Source organism: Adiantum capillus-veneris, chromosome 10 (genome assembly GCF_014529385.1).
Source record: "Adiantum capillus-veneris isolate H3 chromosome 10, ASM1452938v2, whole genome shotgun sequence".
NCBI lineage: Eukaryota > Viridiplantae > Streptophyta > Polypodiopsida > Polypodiales > Pteridaceae > Adiantum > Adiantum capillus-veneris.
The window spans coordinates 29,901,871-29,922,874 of NC_140940.1; the positions used below are offsets into that span (position 1 = coordinate 29,901,871).

The 21,004-nt window shown below is 47.5% G+C and overlaps 1 long non-coding RNA gene across 1 annotated transcript in view; it reads right to left on the reverse strand.

The window, feature by feature from the left end:
• Positions 1–15,906, reverse strand: part of LOC147448626 (uncharacterized) — a 36,863-nt gene extending 20,957 nt beyond the window's left edge. Inside the window, exon 1 of the long non-coding RNA XR_015189511.1 lies at positions 15,508–15,906. This is a non-coding gene — a long non-coding RNA (uncharacterized LOC147448626). The remainder of the gene's footprint in view (positions 1–15,507) is intronic.
• Between the last annotated feature and the right edge of the window lie 5,098 nt (positions 15,907–21,004).

Here is a 21,004-nt window from a genome sequence, read left to right on the forward strand (position 1 = left end):
ATGTCCCACAAGTGAGGATTGGTCAGCTTAGAGTATCTTGACACCAGCTAAAGATAGAGATAGGTAGAGCAGCATGCATACCTAGAGATGAGAGGATTTGCAGACTATGTGGTGTGGAGGTAGGGAGCAAGGAGCACTATATATACAAATGCATGCCTATAGGGGTATCATAGAGCGACACTCGTCTTTGTTCAAAGAGCACCACACCATTCAGCAACTACTAGAGGCAACATATGAGTGTCAACAGGGGCTTTTTTATTAGATATTTTGAGAGATTGAGAGAGGGCATTGCAAGCGGCCACACAGAGGGGGATACAACACACGGATCACACCGACTTCTTTCAAAGATCCGCCCCATCTACTACCACAGAGCATGGGCTCACTCTAGAGAGATCAAAGAGTCTTAGGGCTAGCCGAAGACAACGAGTACATGGATTACACCTACCTAGACTCCATCAGAGAGAGATGACAAATACCTGACACCAATATCACTGGGAGATAGAGGCACAAATTACCCAACTCCAAGCTAATCCCAACAGTGTCATCAAGGTGGTCAAGTTTGCCAATTATCCAGATGATGAAGGAGAAACATTGAGAGCACAAGTACATATAGAAGACAAAGAGGAAGAAGAGAATGTGGCAGCATGTCACCAATCTTCAGGAAGAGCAAAGCAGGTACAGTTTGTGGATGATGAAGAGGAAATTGAAGTCACTCCTAGAAGCCATTACTCAAGGAGTCACTGGGCAAGAGCCACAACAGAAACATTGGTCAAAGTGGGCAACCTTGATGAGCCTTTTGTTGCGCTAATAGACCATGGATCAGAAATAAATCTCATGTCCAAGAATCTCTATAATAAATGCAAGTGGCCAATGGATGCAGACCATGGTTGGATGATTAGAGTGTCAAACAACTCAATTGGAGACCTTTATGCTGCTTGCCCAAATGTTAAGGTGACCATAGGGGATGTTAAAGATGAACAAAACTTTTTTGTACAGGAGATGTCTTCCTATCCTCTTATCCTTGGACAACCTTATATCACTGCAGTGGGGATGGAAACAAAGGTTTTGGATGATGGGTCTGCCTATGCAAGGATAAAGAGGAAGGATGGAAAGCGTGTTGTGCAGTTTTTGATAGTATGTGTAAATCATGAAAGAAACCGTGAAACTCTTAGAGAACATGCTCTTCCAAAATCAAATAAGGAGTCAAGAATAACAGGGAAACAAACGGTTTTTGCCACGTACCATTGTAAAGCGGGATTGCAGTGGTACGAAAAGAAAAAGTTTCTCGCCTGATTCAGATAGGAATGAAGCTTTTTCTATAGGTTTTCTAGCTTTGACACAGGATGGATCATTATGTTTCAAGAAGCTTGAATACTTGCAAAGAGGTGTTCGACATCATGTAAATAGTGTACAGAAGGGTTTGAAGCAAAGTGGTTTGTTAGAGAATAATGAGTGCATTACAGGTGTGTTTGAAGAAGTTTCTTTTATTGATACCATGGATGCAATTAGGACTATACTAAAATCAAGCGAGCAGGATGGAAGTGAATTTGTCAAAGTATGCTCCTTAGAAATGTACAATGCAATTGAAGCCTTTCAAAAAGGGTTGTGTGTCGATGCTACAAGTGAACATGAAGCGACCGTGGAAACCAAGTACAAGACAATGGCAAAGAAGGTGAAACCAGTGGCAATACCTTTGCCAACAGATTGCAAGGAAAAACTAGAACAAGCCTCTTTGCAACCTAGTCTTCGAGATCCAAAAAGGATTGGACATAGGTTTACGGAAGAATCCCTAAAGCAATTAAAAGTTGGTTGTGAGGATTCTTTGACACAGATTGAAAAGAAAGTTTTTGAAGAAATACTATCCAGACATGGTAGAGCTTTTGCATTTGAACCACATGAAATTGGGTGTGTAGATCCAAGTGTAGTTGCACCTATGGTAATCTTCACGATACCTCATGTACCTTGGAATCTGCGACCTATTCCGGTGCCAAAGGTTCACTTACCAAAGCTTATAGATTTATTGAATGAAAAGATCAAGATGGGAATTTTGGAGCCTTCTTGTGCTCCATATTCAAACAGGTGGTTCTCTGTGCCTAAAAAGAATGGAGCTTTACACTTCATACAGGATATGCAACCAGTGAACAAAGTCACAATCAGAAATGTGGGTACAGGACCCATAGTGGATGAGTTTGCAGAGGCATTTGCGGGAAGGGCAATATATTCAATGGGTGATCTTTACTCAAGGTATGATCACTTCCAACTAGTTACTAGATATGGAAAGTAGGGACTCGACAACCATGAGAACACCTTTGGGGTTGGTAAGGATGTGTACCTTACCTCAGGGAGCAACCAACTCGGTTGCACATATGATGAATGGAATGAATAAGGTCTTGCGTGACTTTATTCCTCAGATAACCATGCCTTTCCTTGATGATGTACCTATAAAAGGATGTGCAGAAAAAGAAAAAGATGAAGCTTTGGATTCGAGGGGGTGTCGCAAGTTTGTGGCCAATCACATGGATGACTGTGACAAGATCTTATCCAAATTGGAAGAAGTGAACCTTACCTTATCAAGACAAAAATCTATGTTTGCAGTCAACGAAGTGCTAATTGTGGGGCATATCTGTGGACCTCATGGCCGAAGACCTTGTCCAGCAAAGGTGGATGCAATTCAAAGGATGAAGGAGACATGTACTAATATCACCGAGGTTCGGAGGTTTTTGGGTGCATGCATATTCTATGTGATTTGGATTCCACATTATGCACATGTAGCTGATCCTCTTTACCAGTTGTTTAGGAAGAACCAATCATTTGAATGGAGTGATGCACATGTAAGAGCCATGAAGAAATTGAAGCAATTTTTGCTTTCATCACCAATCTTTAAGAAAGGAGGACTATGAATGCGGAAGGTCTGTGGTTGTGACAGTGGACACAAGTCCTATAGGGATTGGGTGGGCAATAGGTCAAGATGATGAAGATGAAAACAGATATGTGGTGAGATTTGGAGCCAAGGTTCTAAGTTCTCGCCAAAGAAATTACCCACAGGCGAAGAGAGAACCATGGGATATGGTTACAGCACTGAAGTGTGATAAGGAGTACTTAATTGGTGCATGTGTGGTTGTTGAAACAGATTGTCTACCACTTCTTGGGATGATCACAAGCTGTTCTACTCCAGACATTGCTATGCTACAATGGAGTGCCTACATTAAGTCCTTGAATCCAGAGTTCAAGCATATTGAAGGAAAAGATAATCCAGTTGCAGATATGCTTTCAAGGGCAAGATATGAAGATGAAGAAGATATGATTGATGAGGGAGATGATGTGGGCACAAAGTTCTACAGTGCTTCTAATGTGAAGGGTGATCATATATGCCTATCAAATTCTCTCGAGTCTTTTTCAGAGGATATGTATGAGGGTGATTGGCTCCTTATTGGACGCTACTTGAGTACATTAAGAAAGCAGGATGATTGGTCTGAGTAGGAATTTAAGAGATACGCAAAAAGGCATATGGGTATTTCCTAAAAGATGGCTTTTTGTGGAAGCATCCAAACAAAAGGGATGGGACACCACTCAGAGTTGTATGTGATAAGGAGACTCAAAGGAAGCTTATCAAGGAGTTTCATGAGAGTCTATGGGCTGGGCATCGAGGTGTATGGGCAACATTTTCCAAATTGAAAGAAAGATACTGGTGGAAAGGTATATACAAGGATGTATCTAAGTTTGTGAAAACATGTCTAACATGTCAGATATATTCAAATGTAAAACACCGTGATGGATTGCACCCTACTTACCCATTGTCTATGCATTACAAATGGGTAGTAGATCTGGTCACTATGCCTTTGGGACTATGGCAAATACGTTATGTAGTGCTTGCAAGAGAAGACCTGACTAATCAAGTGGAAGGTCGTGCATTACGAACAAAGAGCACTGAAGTGGTATGCAAGTTTCTCTTGGAAGACGTTATTTGCCGCTATGGATGTGTTGGAAAAATTGTTGCAGACAAGGGTGAATTGGGTGTTGGAGAGGCCAGAGAATTTTTCTCTCGGTTGGATATTAAACTTGGTCTTACTACTGCATACAATCCTGAAGGGAATGGAAAAAGTGAGAGAGGACATCCTCCCATCATAAAAGCTTTGGCTAAGGCTTGCAAAGGTAGAGTTCGTGAATAGCCAAGGTTAATACCTTATGCTTTATGGGCTAACCGTACTACACATAGCTCAGTAGCTGGATATATGCCTGTAGAATTGATGTATGGTCAAAAGCCAGTAATGCCTATTGAGGATGTCATTACTACATGGAATGTATTGCCTTGGGAAGATGTAATAAGCAGGGAGGAACTTCTTGCATTGCGTATAAGGCAATTGGAAAGAAGACCAGAAGATGTTGAGATTGCAAAAGCTCGTTTGAAAGATGCAAGATTGAAAAATAAAGACCTGTTTGATAAGAGGCATAGGCTTAGACCAAAGCCTATTGAAGAAGGTGATTGGGTGTTGATGTATAACAATAGTCTTGATAACCAGCATACAACAATGAAAAAGTTAGCAAAAAGATGGTTTGGCCCATAAATAGTCAAACATGTGCATGGGAATGCTACATATACATTGAGTGAGCTTGATGGTACAAAAATGAAGATACCAATTGCAAGAAAAACAATAGAGTTGTTCAAAAGGAGAGGTGATGATGATCCATTTGAATCTCAAGAAAATCAACAAGAGGATAATGAAATTGGAGACGAGGATGAATATGATGATGACATCCATGATGACCCAAATGAAGAATGTTCTTAAAAGATGCTTTGGTGGCACATACCGGAGGATGTACAGGTTTAGAGGGGGTGGATTTTTATACTATAAACGTGCCACAACACGACATCCACCCCCTCTAAACCTGCACATCCTCCGGTATGTACCACCAAAGCATCTTTTAAGAACATTCTTCATTTGGGTCATCATGGATGTCATCATCATATTCATCCTCATCTACAATTTCATTATTGTTGTATATTGCTAGATCAGGCTCCTAGAGACCACGTTTGAGACACCACAGAGATAGAGGTTACACCACTGATACCTAGATGCACACGGACTAGAGTGACCTCTATTGACACCCAATGTAGGGATACGAGAGCCTGCTAGACTTCATTGGAGACCACGTACACAAGCACTATCCCCCACGCGTGCAAATTTTGGTGGACAAACGACGTCGTCTCGGAGGTGAGGTCCAATGGGATGAGAATCTGCTAAGGAAGGAAATTCGATTGGGGCCCTCTCTCTTTGTGCTTGTGAAGCTCATTTTTGCATGCATTCTCACACATGCTTCACACACCAAGTGCAAGCTCTCTCAAGTGTTTTATTCCCTCTTGTGGTGGGCGAGCTCGCCATCCAAGGGCTTCACTAGGGGTTTTTTGCCTTGTTATGTGCCTTTTTGGCTGTGGGAAAGCCCCCTTAAGGGAGGAAGGGGGGGCCGGGGGGGGGGGGGGAGTTCCATCCACACTGAGGGGGGGCCAGGCGCCTGCCCAAAGGAGAGGGGCCGCCCACCCATGCGCCCAAAGGCCCATGACCCAAGTTGCCCAAGAGCTACAAGAGCCTTCATTCCTTGTGATGGAAGAGGCCTTGATCCTCCTTCTATACCCCCTCCTATTTCCCCAATCCCCCCTATGTGGGATAAATCCAATGCCACATGGTAGCCCAACTCCCTCTCCCCTTGCTTCCCAATTGCTCTCCTCTTCCATGAACTCACCCATGAGCATTTCTTGACCAAATTGAACACAGTTTGGACCAATAGAATCCCAAGATTCTCAAGCAACAATGATTTGTCGACCTGCTCGCTGCTGCTGTAATCCCGTCGCGACGCCTTCGCCCTCCCCGCCCCCAACGCTGCCCGCCTGCCCTCCCTGCCCCCCTGCTAGCCCTCGCTACCCCCCTCACTGCTCTGCTCGTCCGCGCGCTGCCCCACCCTTGCTGTAGCAGCTCGCGCTACTGCTACTGCTGCTGCTGCTGCAGCCCCGCCCACTTCTGTCGCCAGCTGCCCTCCCCTTGTTGCAGTCGCTCCCGCCATTGCCGCCCCCGCCTTTTGCTACCAACGCTCCCGCATCCCCCCCCCCCCCCCCCGGCCCGCCTGCTTTTTTTTCCTCCCAGTTGCATCTTGCAAATCGGTACCTCCAGCATTGAGTCCGTTTTGGGGCAGTGCTTTGCGTGCCAAGTTGCAGATTCCGCCCGCCGTCCTCTTCTTACGCCACAGCAGTAGACACAAATGGAGGCTCCAGCTTCGCCACAGAGGGACTCGCCCGAAGCCCCCTCGCCCGATCCCGCTGAGCCCACCGTTCAACTTGATCTTTCGCCGACAGAGCAAGCGAGCCTTGCCGGAGAGGTAGAGCGTTTGCAGGCGACTTAGGTCATCTGCAAGGTTCTCGGCACCCGACCTAGCAGAGGAGAGCTGCGAGACCTTCTCCAGGCCCGCCTTCTCGGAGAGGTGGGCAAGATCTTGGATGTCCAGATTCTCGGACGGGGGTACTAGCAGATCGAGTTCGGGACCTCCAAGATGGCTTCCAAGGTCATAGCTATGAGTCCATTGGCCATCCGAGTATCACGCGTCCACTTTCGACAGTGGCGACATGGTTTTGACCCGACTTCGGATGTTCTAGTAGAGGAGGCAGACATCCCCATCTCAGTTTGCTTTCCGGGTTTACGAAGGGAGTACCTACCACTTCTTTCCAAGATTGGCTCCGCCATCGAGACTGTCCTGGAGTCACCTCGTACGGCAGCATCAGTAGCTGCCAAGGCGGTTGGCATCCCCTCAGTTCGAGTTTTGGTCAGAGATACCCACACGCTCCCGAAGGTCATCCTTCTGCCTCGGGTGAGTGGGGGTTGGTTTAGACAGAGTGTGGAGTACTCGGGCCTCCAGAACCAGTGCTTTATTTGCCGACAGATGGGCCACCTTGCGAAGGCCTGTCCACGGAGGAGGCCACGACCTGCACCTCAGCCTCAGCCCCAGCCTGCCAAGGCTGGGCCGCAGCCTCAGTCAGCGGCACAGCGCACAGATTCAGAGCCACCCCCCGAGCCTGGGGCTCCAGCGGAGGAGTGGCAACAGGCCCGTGGCCGTCGACGCCAGGGGCCACAGCGACAGCCTGGTACTCAAAGTGCCCCTCAGGTGCCTACTCAGCAGCAATGGGTTCCCACGGGGAACCGCTTTGGTCCTCTTGAGCAAGAGGAGTCCCCTACGCCAGCCTCCACCTCCGCTTCACCCTCGACAGCCGCTCCCCCTTCAGAGTTCCCCTCCTCCTCATCATCCTCCCCCCCGCCCTCTGCTCCCGTCGCCTCTCCACCTCGCCCCTCTACCTCTGTCGCCCCACCCCGCTCCTCTTCTCCCCCGCTCCCCCCAACTCCTTCTCCCCCCCCTCCTGCTCCAGTTCCACAGTCGGCTCAGGAGACTGGTCCCTCGCCGGCGGCCAGGAGATCTCTTGGCAACGCCTTTGCCACGAGTCGCCCTAGCGAGAGAGGGTCAGCCCTTCTTGCGGCCCCCTCTGCAAATTCAGATATCTTCCCTTGCAGCTATCCCTCGTGGTCTGACGAGCATTGACCTCCGACGCCGCTGGGACTTCTTCGACTACGGGTTCACTCGCTTTCTCGGCGATTCCGCAGCAGACCACGAGGCAACCTGCTTCAGGGTCCATGCTTTGTTCCTCGCCGCTAGGGGGACAGAGGCCTTGGACTCAGCAGTTGGTTTCTCCTTCCCCCTCTGTGGTAGGGCCGAGGCAGAGTGGTCCCTCGACTCAGTTGTGGGATGGTTACATACATAGGTCCTCGAGTTCTCTCATCACATGGGAGAACTTGGAGTTACAGATTTGCTACAGACTTAGTGGCCACTGGCCAAGTTTGCGGTGACACCCCCAGACTCAGCAGAATGTAGGCACATTGTGGTGTACTTCTTTGCTAATACGCAGTGTTTGCCTTGCTATGTATACATTCATGAGGACTCCTGGACAAAGGAGGTTGCTTTATGCACGGCTCGCTCAGCTTGGGCTTGGGCTAGGCACTCACTGCAATCTCGCCTATCTAGAGGACGCTCGGATGCGGATTACTCCCCATCCAAGCCAGCCTCGAAGATAGCCCGTCTTGCTGCTGCGGCAGCATCTGTTCTCTCGCTCCCCATGAGAATCGCCTTGTGGAACGTGCAGGGACTAGGTGGGCCCCAGTTTCAGCGACAGCGGGGCCGATTGCGTCAGGAGCTTCAGCGTTGCCTTGTGGGAGGAGAGATTGATCTCCTTATGCTTCAGGAGCACCATCTGTGTGAGAGCCGCATTCGGCGATGTGGTCAGATTTTGCGTGGACGATATGATACCTTTTGGTCAGCTGCTTTTGGACCTGGAGGCATCCAGGGTGGGGTATGTATGACTATTGCGGATTCATTGCAGCAGGCCATTGTGGGCAGAGAGATTATTGTGCCAGGCAAGGCTCAATGGATTACTATGCAGGTTCAGGGTGGCATTGTGGGCTTCCTGAACATCTATGCGCCCAATGTGGCGAGTGCTCGTGCAGAGTTTTGGTCACAGATTGTTGAGTCTTTGCCGCAGGCTGACCATTGGTGTGTAGGAGGGGACTTCAACATGTTGGAGGACCCTTCTGACAGGATAGGAGGCAGCCATGCTACTGTGCATGGAGTCGAGTTAGCAGCTTGAGAGAGGTTGTGTATGACTTTGAGGGTCTCGGATACATGGCAGCACTCTTGCTTTGTGAGGCCCCCAGCTAGTCTTGCCTTCTCTAGATCGGACCGCAGAGTGGGAGGAGTGAATCTATCGAGGATAGATCGCTTCTACACTAGTGACCACTTCAGTGACTTGGGGGGATCAGTGGGCATCCTGGCAGGGACATCCTTCTCGGACCATGCACAAGTGATCCTCACAGTGGCAGACAAGCAAGGAGTGGGAGCACGATGCTTCGCATCCCAGAGCGGGTCTTGTTGGACTCAGCACTCAGAGAGAGGGTAGAGGCTCTCTGGACAGAGGGCATGGACAGCCAGGTTCTACCTGCAGACAGAGTGGCCTTAGGCCTAGCTCAGCTTAGCCACTTTTTTCTCCAGGAGTCTCTGGCTCGCCGGGCTGCAGCGAGAGAGCAGGAGCAACGTCTCAGACAAGGCATTGCTTCATTACAGAGGATGCAGGAGCAGCATCCAGACAGTCCATGGTTGGAGGAGCAGTTACAGCAGGCTCGACAGGAGCTTGCTAGCACAGAGGAGAGGCGTCATGAGTTTGCCTTTCACCGACAGGCATCTCAGTGGACTCAAGTGGGTGACAGAGTGACAGCTGCTTTTTTTGAGACAGTGGGACCTCGGCACTCGCATGCCAAGGTCAATCAGTTGAGGAGACCCGATGGGTCAGTTGTTTGTGAGCCCGACGAGATGCGTGCAGTTGCTACTGACTTTTACCGTGAGTTACTGTCGGCTGAGCCCTAGTCAGAGCGGCAGGATGCATGCAGGGAGCAGGTTTGGGCACAGATGCCTTGTCTTGTGACTGAGGAGATGCGCCAGAGGCTAGAGATGCCACTTCAGCTTGAGGAGCTGCACACGGCTCTTAGGGCCCTCCCTCGTGGTAGCTGTCCAGGTGAGGATGGGCTGACTCCCAGCTTTTTCTTGGAGTACTGGGACCTGCTTGGCCCAGATTTGTGTAGTGCCTTTCAGTACATTTTGCACACAGGAGTGATGCCTGATAGCATGAGTGAGGGCCTGATTTACCTCATTCCAAAGGAGGGTGGCTCCTTGGATGAGATTCGCCAGTGGCGCCCCATCACCATCCTCAACTCAGCCTACAAAATTCTTGCCAAGACTCTGAGTTTGAGGATTCAGCCACTTTTGGAGAGCCTTATACATGGGACTCACACAGGTTTTGTCAAGGAACGCAATATCCTTAACAACATCTTCACTTTCTGGGAGGCTTCTGCCCTGGCACGGCTCCGTGGGGAGGACCTTGTGATTCTTCTTCTCGATTTTGAGAAGGCATACGACAGAGTTGACTGGGACTTTCTAGAGGGCACTCTACGCAGGATAGGCTTCTCAGATGCTTGGATCAGAGGGGTGTCAGCTTTGTACAGACACGCTCACAGTCAGGTGCTTTTGGCAGGAGGTAGAGGTGAGCGCTTCATGCTCACACACTTGGTTAGACAGGGTTGTCCTCTTGCCCCCTTTCTCTTTCTATTCTATGCGGAGGCGATGAGCAGATTTTTGGTGTCACAATAGGTTGGTCTGAGGGGCTTAGCACTCCCTATTCGGGGAGATGAGCTACTGGACGCTGAGTTTGCCGATGACTCAGCCTTGTACTTAGAGGGCCAGGAGACCAATCTACACAGATGTGAGCAGGCTTTGGAGACCTTCTGTTGTGCATCGGGCGCACTGTTCAACTGGAGAAAGACAGTGGCTTTCTCGGTTGGCAGTGCTCCTGTGCCAGATTGGATGCCAGGAGAAGGTTTCAGGTGGATTCCCCCAGGGACTACAGTTCGGTACTTGGGTTGTCAGGTTGGTTTGGACTTATCCCCCGAGCAGTAGATTGCTCCTCTTCTCCTGTCCATCGGGAGAAAGCTGCTACATTGGAGCTCAGCACGACTTTCGCTGGCTGGTAGAGTAGTAGTTGCCAACCAGGTGTTGTTGGCGACTATGTGGTACATCACTTCTTGCTGGATCTTTTCGAGTTCTTGTATCAGCCAGGTAGAGAGGCTGATCAGGAACTTCCTTTGGTCAGGACATGACACTCAGATTGCCCGAGCCAAGGTGGCTTGGTCGGTCATCACACTTCCTTGTTCTCAGGGAGGGCTTGGGATCATTGATCCAGCACAGCAGAGCAGAGCCCTTGTTGGGAAGTTCGTAGTCAGAGGACTTCTTCCAGGAGAGGAGCCCTGGAAGGAGTTCTTGCTGCAAAGGCTTCGTGCCAGGGTGCCTCAGTCAGGAGGCCCTTGGCAACCTTCAACCATATGGATCTTTACAGAGATGCGCCGAGTTGGTTTGAGCAGGAGACTGGAGGACCGCTTCGCTGTGAGTTTGCTTCGATCTTGGGAGCTCTTACGACGTGGCCTAGAGCAGAGAGCCGACATGCACGGAGGAGCGCCTACGGCAGCCCCTCGTCTCGAACCCCATGGTTAGCACTCAGAGAGGCCACTTGGTTGGTAGTCGGCCTCATGTTTCTTGGGGTCCCATGGCAGCAGGTCCAGCGCGCTCTCTAGGTGACTGGCTAGAGTTCACAGGTTTGTCAGAGGAGGTGCAGGGTTTCCAGCTACACGGCATGAGAGGGGTGCAGAGCATGTGTCAGGACATCTCAGAGTCAGTTCCAGCTGAGTGGCTCACGCCTCTCGAGACAGTAGCACCCAGGTGGATGGGAGCCTTCACACGACTGGAGGTTCTCATTTCAGTCAAGGCCTGCTCAGAGTCTGTCTCAGCCCTGTTCTTCGAGCTTCAGGGTGGGGGACGACTACAGCGAGTTGCAGTAGAGGCCCCGCAAGTAGCAGAGTGCTGTTTTCAGAGGATCCGAGTAGTGGGCATCAGTGGGCGGACCTACGTCATAGACCCTGACCCAGCAGTTCTTGAGACAGGACACTGGAGGCTATGGGCTTGGGAGTGTTGTCCATTGGCACGAGTACAGTGGGATCCTCGTGAGTGGCTATGGAGGGACCCCTTCTCTTCTGCAGACCACCCAGGAGTCCCGTTCTTTCAGTACACTGTTCGATTGGGACGTCATATACTAGCAGCACAGAGAGAGGCCCTCCCCGCTGCAGCACGTCATTGGCAGGAGGAGGGTCTCACAGTCGAGTTCTTGGCAGACTTTTGGGAGAGGTTGTGGGACTCCAGACAGCCGAGGCGAGTCACCTTGTTTCATTGGCTGGTCGCACACAGAGCCACAACAGTAGGGAGCTGGCTAGTGCATAGTGGTCTCTCGACCACATGTGCAGCTTGTGACCATTTGGTGGAGAGTCAACGTCACTGTCTTTGGGACTGTCCCTCGGCCCAGCAGGTGTGGCTACGAGTTCTTTGGCTGATGCCTGCTCTCTCCACGGCTCGACAGTACACTTGGGGGGCAGCGGCTTGGTCCACCCTCACGGGCCCGGCACTTCAATTTGAGCTATCTCCACCAGCAGGATGATAGTGATTCAGGGGGGCGACCTACACTCCAGCCTGCTACAGAGCTTACTCCACAGGAGTGGTGCAGTGAGAGAGAGGAGTGTTGGGAGCTCATCAGTGGCCTGACACTTTGGTTCATCTGGCGGGCCCGCTGTTTCCGCATCTTTGAGGCTTGCCCTGTTCCACCAGCAAAGACTGTTCGTGACTTTTGGCTAGAGCTGATCCATACTCTCAGAGGACAACTTGAGGGACTACAGGGCAGCTCCGACCGCATGCGGGGAGCGCCGCGAGGCTTTCCTTCGACTCTGGCGCCCTGGGCCTTTCTACACCATAGTCCAGGGGGTGCTCAGATGGCACTGCTCTCCACATGTGTGGCTCTTCCCACCTCCCATCTCTTGATTTAGCCTCATTGTATATATGCTGTTTTTTCATTGGGAGAGTCTCCCCATCATGCTTGTTGTAGCCCTCTCTTGCAGAGGTGGTTGTAGCCCTATGGGCAGTTTTCATTAACTAATAGAAGGATCTCTTTCTTGGGAAAAAAAAAAGATTCTCAAGCAACTTCACATGCCAGAAAACACGAGCTCCTTGCCACTTTCCCGCCCATCCATAAATACATAAATGAACATCGTGTCCTTTCACTGTTCGTTTCTGGACCCTCCACTTCACGACATCCACCCCCTCTAAACCTCCACATCCTCCAACATGTGCCAACCATTTCATTCGCAACATATCCATCAGTCGAGATAGAGTGAGGACTCGGAAGTACCCTCTTGGATCATATGGTTGATAAATATCCAAAATTAGCCCAAGATTAGTATAGGAGCCTTCATAGATGGTCTGCATAAAACCACCTGGATCAAACGGACAAGATAGAAGCTTCCATAAAACACCATAACTATAATCTCCCCCAGCTTCGTAAGGCATATAAATCAGCTTCCATAAAGCAAAAACATGATAATCACCATCCAAGTCATCGGGAATATAAATAAGTTCCCTCGATATACTAACATAGAAAATGCACCAGGTTGATAAGATAGAGAAAACAATTGCCATATCATAAGAGCGACATAACATCCTACATGTTGATTCTGCTTCTTCGAATCTCGAGTATCACCTGGATCCAACTTCATAGCCACTAGACAACATCGATGTTCCACACAGCAAATGAGAGCTTGCCTAGAATCATAAGATAAAATCCACATCCCATTGGTAAGTGGCAAATCCAACTCTTCCCCCAGAGGCATCAAAGCATAATCATGCCTTGTGACAGGTATTCATACCCTCAGTGAAAGAAGCATCAATAGAGAAAACACAATAATCCAACCAGCATAACCTCCCAGAAAATAAGAAAGAATCAGCTTATGGAGGTTCCATGGTAAAATAACTAGCTTAGCAGCTTCACCCCCTCTAGCTTCCAATTCATCTTGAAGATTCTTTGAGAAATCCATTGTCGCATCATAGAGCTCTACCCTTGGTATAACGTTGTCTTGTATAGTTGCCTCCATATCTCCATCATAAAGACATTGAAAGGTCTCAAGATCCCCTTGAATGGTAGTATCCTACGTGCTAGAATCATCTGTGAAAGATTCACAGAATGTTTCGGGGTCCCATGATGGCCCGAGATACATCATGGGACCCCGAGAGGCATCTCACCTGCTTAGCTCTTTCACCATCCCGCCCATACCCATCGGAGCTGATCACACATATCTATCTCTCATTTAGGCACGAGCTCCCCCACACGCACCAACCGCAACCACACCCCACACCACCATCCACTTCACCCATGAGCTAGCCATCATCTACTCAGACACGGTTGAGGCCGACTTCTCCTATCCGCACCTCTGCCTACACTTGTATCCCAAATTTCATTTGTCCTCCATACAACCGCCCTCAGCTCATTCCCACATACTACCCACACCGGCCGTACCCTCATTCCTAGGGTTTAAAACTGGTGGTATGATGATGAGTGCAAAGAGCTCTACCGCAGCTTACAAGCACAACGGGCTTTGGAAACGATCACGGAGAGAGAGACGCGGCGACAGATGAAGGCCCTCACACGCCGCAAACGACGAGCTTTTGAGGAGGCATAGGAGATTGAGCTCTATCACCTTCTCTGAGAGTGCACCATTAGAAAACATAACGTACGTGAATCTGCGAGTGACCAAAAATTCCTGCTGGTATCAAGCCCTCAAGAGAGTAAACAACATAAAAGTTTTGTATGCACAATCTGTGTGCAAAAATCTGTAAAGCTACGAAGACGCCACCTATACGATCGTGGCCGAAAACTACGCCTCAACCGGAAAGTGTCCGTCGTCTGGATCTCCAACGCATACACCACCTGTAATGTCGATGCTGACAACTCGCCTCCCAGCAGAGTACTCGGGAAAAGCGTCTCTCAAAAGACCGCGAGAGAGGCTGAGGACGCTCTTTCTAACGTGCGCTCCCACGGAGCGCACTAGAGTCTATGGTATGTGCAAACTGGAATTTGTATCTCAGTCTGTGTGTCGTCAGGAATGTGCATGAGCGTCTCAAGATGGTGGGAAGGTCGTCGCTGGCGAAGTCGCTGCCCGGGTGTCACTCCTTTGATCGAGGCACCTCACCCATGCAGGTCGCTATCATGGTCATCACGCCGGTGGTTCTGGCAGGGAGGAGGGGGCCAAGGTGGCCCCTTTACCACCAGTAGAGAGGGGGTCTACAGCCCCACTCCCTCTCTTTTCTTTCTTTGCGAAGGGGGGGGGGGGGGCGGCGGCCCCTCTCGATTCCTCTTCTCCAAGCTTCAAAAGGCTTCAATGGAAGAGGGCAAGAGAGATGAACTCCATGGCTTAGAGCAAGAGAGATGGAGGACAAGAGCATGAGAAGGGAAGGGTGTGCTTAAGTGTGTGTGTGGCGAATGATAGCTTGACAGTGTGTAGGTGTTCTGTGCTTCTTCTTCCTCACAGTTCTCTGCTCGACACGCATAAATTCTTATCCACTTATCTCAATTAAGTGGCTTCTAATTGATTAAGGTCCACCCGGGCCCGCTTCACGCGTCGGGTGTCGATACCACTAACCGAAGTTAAGCTCTGATACCAATATTACATGCCAAGAAACCATGCACCACAACGGGCACTCACTATCGAGGAGGGATGGTAAGCAAATTTGGGTACCAAGGAAGCTAGTCCAAGCACAAGCGGATTGTTTGAAAATCTATATTCTAAAGGCCAACAAGCAACAAGCAACTCATTCAGAATGACTACGTGATGCCAACGCCCAAAGTCAAGCAGATGTGGAGACCCAAGCAAAACATCTCCCAAACAAAAGATACCATAGACACACAAAGGTTCCTGAAGGTGAAATCCAAGGATTAATCACCTAATGACGATTGCTAAACCCCACACTACAAAAAGCTCATGTTTAGCAGCTTGATACCTTACTTGTGGTTAGGCAGGTCGCGTGTTTTGTTGCTGCGTTCCTCTCTCTTCCTTCCACACGGCTTGTTGTGTGTGTGCATGTCTTGATAGCTTCATAACCCGAGAACCAGCAGATTCAATATCTCCGCTGTTGGACAAGAAGATCAAGCTCTCGATTCATTCAGCGGAGGCTCCCAACTGCATGGCTTCACGCACATCCTTTTCCCTCCTTAGATGCTTTCGCTCTCTCGTCGAACCCTCACCTGTTATCCTCCTCAGAGAGAATATAAAGAGATTCTTTAAAATTATGAAGTTGGTATGACCTGCTTTCTCACGAAAAAGAAAGCATGAGTTGATTGCTGAGTTGATTGCTGTAGGGAACCTCAGTGGAGGCAACTTTGTTTGTGTAGCCAAGGCTGCATGTGTAGTAAATGATATAAACTCCTCCCCAACTTGATATGATATGGCAAAAATGTGAGGTTTTAGTGTTGTATTGTTGAATAATAATTGTTTTGCTATGCTTTGTAAATGTAGCAATAGTTGAAGTGTTAGGGTTACGTGTTGTTTGCTTGGCGGCCTTGTGCAAACACTTATATAAGATGTGAAAAATATATGATCACATAAGGCCCATGTGTACAAATGGTCATCGGTAAAAGGTGCCTCTATGTATTGAAAGACATAAGTGTGACGACACGCATGGCTAATAGCATGCATTATGGTGCTTTTCATCTTTGTGGCGCTATCCTGTGTAGGCTTGTCCTCATGATGATAAAACTGATGTGTGACCCTACTCACGCATGTGTACAAAACTAGTCTTGAACAACCTTTACAACAAAGTTTGTGCGTGGAAAGCTTGTAGCTTGTGCATAAAAGCCATTGGAACATTGACTCAACTAGGTAGCATTAGAGGTGACACTTAATGCAAGATGTATCGGAAAGCGAGGAGCATTAGAGGTGACACTTAATGCAAGATATATTGGAAAGCAAGCAACTAATCTTTGCAAAGGGCTACGAGTAATGCTAATATTTTTAACAAGGTGAAGATTCACGATGGCCGAGAGAGAGAGAGAGAGAGAGAGAGAGAGAGAGAGAGAGAGAGAGAGACTAGGGGAGATGGATAGTGATCGTCTACTCTCAACATGGAGGGAACCCCAACTCCTAGAGCAAGAGAGAGAGACTAGAGACTGGAGAGAGGGACCCCTTAAAGTCTAAATGGGAGAGAGAGAGAGAGAGAGAGAGAGAGAGAGAGAGAGAGATTTTCAAGGAGACATTCAAAGGAGGGGTCCTTTAACTCCCCAAAGAGGGAGAGGAGGAAAAAGACAAAGATTTTGGACCTCCCCATTCGACTTAACACTAAGGCCTTTTCAGGCCAAAAATAGCACCTCCTTGGAAGCAAGTTAGATCTAGTCAGATCAAGACCAAGGATTTAAGTCCTCTAGCCTAGTCCCATTGGAGATTGCGTTTCACATCATCCACGCCAATAAGCCAGAAGACTCTCTCTGTAGTACAACTGTGAGACCGATCTCTTGGCTGAAATGTTCAAAAAGTTCACCACATCAACTGCACACTTCATAGGCCAGCCATCTGGTTTCAATTCCTCATGTGTCAAGGTTCTCTTGATGACTACCCTTACCCCATCATGCTCTCATTTTCCATGCCCGGATGTTGAGAAGTTATGCATCATGTGCAACACTACAACAGAATCAGGTGCCTTCGACGCAGATTTCGACGTCGATCGTCGAAAATTGCATCGAAATGCACGTCCCTATGAAAAAGTCGATATATGTGTCGATATATACATCAATACAGCCAGTTTTCGACGCTTATTTTGACGCCTATATCGACGACCATAACCAAAAATTCTTTTTCTTGGACAGAGGACAAGCAGCCTGGCCTGTGGGGCTGTGCCCAGTGAAAAGATGGACACAGCCATAGCCATACTGCCTGTTCTCTGCCCAAGAAAGCGAGCAGCACCAAAATCAACCGTGCTCCCGCAGAAATTTCGTCAGAGTTTTCTTCGTTTTAACATAAACTTTTCAAAAAAACCATATATACGCCTCCTACATGATATCCATGTAGGATCTCGCATGAGATTTAAGGCACAACTTGATGGAAGAAATGAAAGTAAAAACGAATTGAACTTTGTGCATAACCATAACCATAACCATGATCAAAATCATAACGATAACCATAACGTTTAACCATAACCATAAAGTTCGTTAAATTCCTGCATAATTACCATAACCAAAACCATGATCAACACCTGTCCAAAACAATATATAACCATGTCCAAAACCATCCATAATCATAACCATAACTATAACTAAAACCATGATCAACACCTATATGTGCATGTCTATACAAGAAAGAAACACAGAGATGTGTCTGTGTCTCACAAAACATATATAGAAAAACCAATGTGCGCGTATGTCGCACGTGTCAATGCAAGGAACTTGCCGATACACCGTGTGCGAGCCACAAATGGCTCCAAGCACACAACAAGCCTAAACTAGTAATCTCAAAGAAGGTGATGGTGTGTCACTCACCGCTCTACGCTTGCTCGTGGAGGATTCCTTGCCGCGAAGAAGAAGGAGCCGCCGCTTCGCCGCACTCAATTGCTTCGCCACTGTCGTGCCGTCGTCGCAATGCTCGATCGCACTCTCTCTCTCTCTCTCTCTCTCTCTCTCTCTCATGCATACACACACACACAAGGAGATGAAGAAGAAGAAGATGGAGATGGAGCAAGCGCACTCTTCTATTGCACAAATGAGAGAATGAGTGAATTTTAGGTTTATTTCACTTTTATATAAGCTCACCCCATTCACACTTGGGCGCCCATGCTTAGCCAACTAATCCCTTGAATGTTCCAGTTAGAGTGCGCCTCTCATCGACGATCACTCTTACCCTTTTCCTATTGGACCGACAAGCCCGGTACCTGACTCTACCAAATAAATAATACAATGTCTGCCGTAGGTTACAACGTCCGTCTCGTAGGTGATAGGGTGTCCGTGAGCCGTGAGGGTTAACATGCCCCCTTTCCTGATGTAGATTCCGTCCTCGGAAGCTATTGAGTTGAAGCTCGTTCGTTGAGGTGGAAGAGAATTTGAGATGAATGTCCTTAGCCTTCTTCAGTCACTGCAAAATCAAACAACATTGGCACAGTAATTGCATTCTCATAAGCGATTAAAAAGCATATGTAGTTTTAGGCATACAAATTGATTGGTAACAAAATTTTAAACAATTTGTCAGCAATAAACATTAAATTGCAATATAATCAAATGCATAAACAGATGTAAAGGTAAAAAATTAAACAAGTCTGAGGTCGCTAATTTAACGGTCGAAAGGCACTAGAGATCGACTATTAATACCATGGGTAAGCTTCTTAATTTTCTATGGTCAATTAAGTTGTTTAATCGCGAGAGCCAAGTATTTCATGTTCGAGGGCTGACTAGAAGCTATACCTAGAAGACCTTGTAGTTAAGCTACGATAAAAGGAATTTCTCATGAAATCATCGCCTGACTGATTACCTTTTCTTTGACCCCCCAAAGTCTTTTCACAGTTATTCAATTTTGATGTGTGTGCTTATTTTGTATGCTTTGGGTTTTTTGCTTTTCAAGAAAAAGCAACCACACTGGGAACCTCTAGGGCTTTAGTACCATAGGCGATACATGTGAGTGAAGTACTAAATCAAGCTGGGATTTCTCTTCCAGTTTAAGATTTTACATTGTGGCACTTTGATTTTTTGTTTGTTCATTTTCAGCATTTTAATTTTGTAACTTTGGGGGGTCATATAACACTGTTACACCTCCCCAGGCTCATCACACTAGTAAACTCCCTTTATAATACTTAAGCTAAAGGTCAATAAGGACTAAGCCCACTAGAAAGCCCTAGTACATTTCACACAATGCTGCCTAAATCGGATTAAGAACCTAAGTAACCATTGATTATTAGGAAGGCATTCCCCATGGTATTAAGAGAAGATCTCTAACACCTAACTTGGTCAAACTAGCTTAGTCGGACTGCTTGATTTTGAAACCTAGACAAGTGATTATGACAAAAAATTCATTGAATTTAATATTGGTACTAAGCAAATGCGCTGAATATTATGCTACCAATCACAATCAAAGCAGACAAACATGGATGCAAAAAGATAAGGGGCAATGCTAATGGACAAGAAACACCTGTTCGTGTCGATGGTCGCGCTTGATTTGAAGTGTGAATGAGAGAAAGATCCCATGAAGGTCCAAATCCTAACAACAGCAACACGTTCCTGTACACACTAAGAAACACAAAGAATACCTCTAGGAGGCACATCAGTGGGAAAAGGTACCAACACTTATTGAACACAACAAAAAAAACATAAGGAACCCTAACCTAATTATTTGCACTCCCCCTAGAGAGTCAAGGGAATAGGATATTGTAGAGATTGGGGGGAAACCCTAAGGCTAAACCCCTATCCTCGTCATCGAGATAAACAAAGTCATCATCCATGAGACCATATGTGCCATCCGTGTAGTCATGTAAATCTTCTTCTTCATCATATGTACCCATGTTTACTAAGAAGGTCACTAGACGCCTATAGTCATCTTGGTCAAAAGGGTAGGCTTGTGCTATGGGAGAAACGCTCTCTACTAAGTATGGATCAATCGTGGTCAAGAGACGTATCAACCACTCTAACTCCTCAAAATTCCTCTCACATGCTAGCGTACTTACCAAATCCCATTCACATGCAAGCACCGGAAAGACCATGTGAAACATTTCTGAAAAGTAACGAGGGTACCTCTCACCCAAGGCAAGAGTGGATAACTCTAGCGTACTAGCCATATCTGTACACGCAAATAGATGATGGTTAAAGTGCAAATATTACAAGGATCGTGTTCTTGTGCATAATGTGTTTTTATGATTTTGTGTTATGGCTCTTGCTCTTTTACTTTTTTATCTTGTTTTTGTGAGTACAAGGCTTTATATATACATTCCCTAAGATTGGAGATTAAGAGGTCAGGGAGAAAGGTTGAGAGGGAAGCAAGTGAATGATGGATGTCAACAAACACTCCCCCCTTCCTTGGGTAGATCATACCGTTTGAAATGATGTCGTCACCCTTTGAAACCAGTTGTTCCAAGTTGTTATAGGTGAAGGATTTAACCAATAGTTTTTGATCGCTCTATGCGTTTCATCTAGTTGCAAGGGTGGTAAGGTACTCTCCCATTATTTTATTTGCAACATTGTTGTAGGTGGTGAACTTACAACGGGAGGTCTAAACTCTTTCTTGCTTGTATGGATATGTACAATGGTAGGTGGAGGTTGTGTCGAAGCTTCTATTTCCGTATAGGAACTACATGAAGAGCAAGAAGCTTCATTTGCTTTCCCTGTTCCTGAGCTAGGTGGAACAAATCGTTCTTTCTTTGGTACCCAAACTAGCTCTGGAGCAGGTGTGTGGCATTCCGTGATTTTTTCCTTTCCATGACCTTCAATTTGTTTTGGAGCCACAAGATTGAGCTCACATGGGCCCGGTGA